Raw genomic sequence first — 5,000 nt, 5'->3', positions numbered from 1 at the left:
TTTGGAACCCCCCCCCCCCCCCATAAAATGAACTGATCCGCCTCTGCAAACCAGAATTATGAAATATGGACTGAAGCGTGAAGGAAAGATTCCAGAAAATATTGAGCATCCTTACACCCTTCTCGGATGGTTGGACTTGATAAAATCTGACATCCGTTGCGCTAACGTATGGAAGGGTTTGCTACGTGAACACGTACCCAATCACCACACGCAGCGCGACCCGCATGTGAGATAGGTGTCCTGGTGGGTGACGTAGCTGATAGGGACGCAGTTTCTAAACCTCCCTATTATTGGCTTATTTTGATTCAAGAACTCTGGGATCTACAGTGGACATTTTGCGCGTGTTGATATTCCTTACGGTGTGGTGTGCACGTGCCAACAAGAGAGCAGCTGGACTGCCCTATCTCACAACAAAAAGGTTACTTCTAAGCACAAAAACAATAGTTCTGCTCTCGTATATCGATTATAAAATAAAACATTAAAAAAACAGTTGTATCACCCTGTATTTGTGGTAACATTATACGGATATAGTTTCCAACATTCTCTTGCAGCTGTAATCCTTAAAACTTTCTTAAAAAATTTCATCACATAATGCGCCCACGCGAATGTAAATTTAAGCATCATTTCTCTCTCTCTCTCTCTCTCTCTCTCTCTCTCTCTCTCTCTCTCTCTCTCTCTCTCTCTCTCTCTCTCTCTCTCTCTCACACACGCACACACACACAGACACACACACACTCACGCACACATACGCGCGCGCACACACACACACACACACACACACACACACAGAAGGAGAGAGAGAGAGAGAGAGAGAGAGAGAGAGGGGGGGGTAAAAGATACCGACACATGAGTTCCGTTCCTCTCACAGTTGACGGCCCCACTGGGGGGAGGTAGCGGCGCCTTGCAGCCCGGTCCGTCTGGAAACAGAAAGACCAAATCTGACACATCGCAAACCTGACACTCCTCTGACAACAGTAACACAAGATCTGACACCTCACATACCTGACACTCTTCTGACAACAGTAACACAAGATCTGACACCTCACATACCTAACACTCTTCTGACAACAGTAACACAAGATCTGACACCTCACATACCTAACATTCTTCTGACAACAGTAACACAAGATCTGACACCTCACATACCTAACACTCTTCTGACAACAGTGACACAAGATCTGACACCTCACATTCTTCTGATAACAGTAACACAAGATCTGACACCTCACATACCTAACACTCTTCTGACAACAGTAACACAAGATCTGACACCTCACATACCTGACACTCTTCTGACAACAGTAACACAAGATCTGACACCTCACATACCTAACACTCTTCTGACAACAGTAACACAAGATCTGACACCTCACATACCTAACATTCTTCTGACAACAGTAACACAAGATCTGACACCTCACATACCTAACACTCTTCTGACAACAGTAACACAAGATCTGACACCTCACATTCTTCTGACAACAGTAACACAAGATCTGACACCTCACATACCTAACACTCTTCTGACAACAGTAACACAAGATCTGACACCTCACATACCTAACACTCTTCTGACAGCAGTAACACAAGATCTGACACCTCACACTCTTCTGACAACAGTAACACAGGATCTGACACCTCACATACCTAACACTCTTCTGACAACAGTAACACAAGATCGGACACATCACATTCCTAACACTCTTCTGACAACAGTAACTAAAGATCTGACACCTCACATAGCTAACACTCTTCTGACAACAGTAACACAAGATCTGACACCTCACATATCAACACTCTTTTGACAACAGTAACACAGGATCTGACACCTCACATACCTAACACTCTTCTGACAACAGTAACACAAGATCTGACACTTCACATACCAAACATTCTTCTGACAACAGTAACACAAGATCTGACACTTCACATACCAAACATTCTTCTGACAACAGTAACACAAGATCTGACACCTCACATACTTGTTTTCCCGGGCGAAGCCGGGAGTATTAGAAAATGGATGTAAGTGTGTCTGTCTGTCTGTCTGTGGTCGCCATACCTCAGAGATGGCAAGAGGCAGGAACAAGATAGTGTGAATGCACACTGCATAGGAGCCGCAGATGTGCATCTGGGTTTTAGTTTCTTGATTCATCGTTTTCTTTCAGTTATCATGCGTGCGTGTTTTCACAAATGGCGGGGTGAGGTGTATTTTGATTTACTACCGTGCACGTGCACACTAGTCTGGCAGCCCCGACAGCATGATGTGGTTGACCCAACGTTGGGCCAACCACAGCGTCTAGAGCGGGCCAACCTTGACAGCCGACTCGGCATCGAGGCGGGCTGCTCATCGTATTTGGGGTGGGCCAACGTTGGCATCGTGTCGATGCCGATCTTCCCCCGACTCTCTGCCGACGAATGACGTGATATGTTCTAAAAGCCCAACCATGATCGGTGTTCCGCCGCTTCTCTGCCGATGAATGACGTATTATGCTTTTGCCCGCGCCTCTCTCTCTCCATGATGTGCTGATCTTCTGCCGACGAATGACGTGATATATTCTAAAAGCCCGACAATGATCGTTGATGTGCCAATCTTCTGCCGACGAATGACGTAACTATGTTATACGTAATGTATTTTGCCCGCCTCTCTCCGGATCATGTGTCTATATAGCTATTCTGATAGACACGTGGGGGAATTCGGGGGCTGTGATTGGATGGTCTCACACATCCCTATTGCGATCATCAAAGGATAACGCTACGGAAGTTTTGTTGTTGTTGCCAATATCCAAACGATATCGGCAATAACAAAGACGCATGGTTCCGGTTTCTTCCACGTGTATAAAGTACACGCATACCTCGCCAGGTTTGTTTCTGTGACTAGTCGACAGACGATGCCATTTGCTTTGTGTGTGTTTTTTGCTTACTCTACATGAAATACAATACGTGTAAAATCCAGTTCTTTAACAGGCAACAAACCTTGCAAAGTTCAAGAAGCTGCAATCTGAAGCGACCTATCTCTGATTCTAGCGGACGAGCTTTCCAATGTTGAACACAAAATCAGCAAACTCTCCTGTCACATAGAACGTCCATTGTATAGTGCAATGTTGAATTGAAGTTACCGGTCTGAAACATTTAGTCCTTTAAAAGCAGTTAAAAAGCTAAAGAATAATAAAGCCTGTGGAAATGATAAAATAATAAATGAGTTTTTGAAAGCTTCTGCTGGGAAGTTGATTAAAATATATACAACTATATGAATACCCGGCTTCGCCGGGGTGAATCGCGAGACAGAGACAGACAGCGTGGCGGTTCACCACAATCATCTTTGAAGGCGAAGTCCTGTCAAACGGGATTGAGAATTTTAGAGCTTATTTCTAAGCCCTATATTATCTGTTATGGCTTCTCAAATGCCAGAACATACAGACAGACAAAAGTCGCCAGACCCCATCACAAACAGAACTCTACAATCCACAGGTGTTGCCTCCACACACACACACACACACATAGACACAGACACAGAAGCCGTATATATCTATCTATATATATAAATATATAGAGATAGATGACAGTGGATTTTTCGATAAATAGATTCGACCTTTGCACTTTTACAGTGAGGACAACTTACGGTAAAAACATGATTTTAACACAGAATATAATGTCAGAATAGCTATATAAACGCTTTTGTGTTTTCAGCGTAGCAATAGGGATTATACTTGTCTCGTGTAAATATCAGACCCTATTGCTACGCTGAAAACACATAATGGAAGGGCGCTGGTTCTGAGCGACGCTTAGTTCTCGAGATAGGTCTGACCACATGACGTCATTTATACTTTCGTCATCGAAGATCTTTCGTATTTCGATCAGTGTCATTTCCCAGTTCTGTGTTCTGCGGTCGTTTTGGCTGACTTGACAAGTTGAGAAAACCAATGACATTTCATTTTTGCGAAGCAACTGAATATGAAAAGAAAAGAAAGCGTGCAGAAGTATGTTTGGGTCCTGCAAGACTTTATGACCAACGATTTCTCCCTTGGAAGAAAATGAAGATGTCTGCTTTTCGTCTGCTTTGAAGGTAGGGAGATTTTACAGCGCACACGGTAAATTGCAAGTCGTATTGGACAAGAATGTTGTTATTCTTCTTTCTTCGAAGTACCATAGATTTGTTCTTGGCCATATTTTCGACCTGTGCATCGTTATTATGGGGAAAACACGTTTGAACGCAAATTCGCAAAGAACTTTTGATAATTTGCTCCGGAACTGCAACGTCAATTTGCCCAAACAAAAAATTCTGGCTCAATATGCGGAAACATGCTGGTACTGGTAGTGTCATATTTTTTAAATGGGTGAGGAAGAACTGCTCATAATTAACATAGCACTCCGGCCCTGTTCTTGTTTTCGTCACACCCAAAACCGTTATTTGTTTTGGGCGACGCAGCATTAGTCTGTTGTCGGGGAGGGACCTGATTTTCTACCGTTATTTGTTTTGGGCGACGCAGCATTAGTCTGTTGTCGGGGAGGGACCTGATTTTCTACTGCTCAAGATGCCAAATTCACCGAGAAAAACGTCATTCTGGAAACACTTTTGCGCTTGATGTTTCCCATGGAAAGCATTTTTAGAACTAACACGTCACGCTATACTTTCTAGAGTGACTTCTCTTTTGCTTCGACGACAAAGATTGCACGAGGTTTTGGAAGAGATCGAGGTTCCATAAGAAGCGTATTCAATCTGAACGCATCAACCCCGAGGTGTTGGAGCAGAATGCACGCAAAGTACAGTATGTAGGATAAACAGAATATTACATGGCTTGCTGTGTTGTACCAAATTTACACTCGTTGCTTTTTCCATTAAAGACAAGCTCGCTTTCGCTCGCATTTCAATGTATACAAAATAGCAACGAGTGTAAATGTGGTACGACACAGCAAGCCATGCCTAATATGGACCACTTTTTGTTTCATGCTAACTTAACTAGCTTGTTTTTCTTGCGAAGAAGTTTCATTTTGTGTTTGGT

The 5,000-nt window shown here is 43.4% G+C and overlaps 1 long non-coding RNA gene across 1 annotated transcript in view; it reads right to left on the bottom strand.

Moving 5' to 3' along the window:
- The window catches only part of LOC138957907 (uncharacterized), an 8,162-nt gene that overhangs the window by 2,202 nt on the left and 960 nt on the right, over positions 1-5,000 (bottom strand). Inside the window, exon 2 of the long non-coding RNA XR_011453219.1 lies at positions 845-917. This is a non-coding gene — a long non-coding RNA (uncharacterized lncRNA). The remainder of the gene's footprint in view (positions 1-844; positions 918-5,000) is intronic.

Source organism: Littorina saxatilis, unplaced genomic scaffold (assembly GCF_037325665.1).
Source record: "Littorina saxatilis isolate snail1 unplaced genomic scaffold, US_GU_Lsax_2.0 scaffold_1143, whole genome shotgun sequence".
NCBI lineage: Eukaryota > Metazoa > Mollusca > Gastropoda > Littorinimorpha > Littorinidae > Littorina > Littorina saxatilis.
This window is presented reverse-complemented; position numbering and strand designations above follow the sequence as displayed.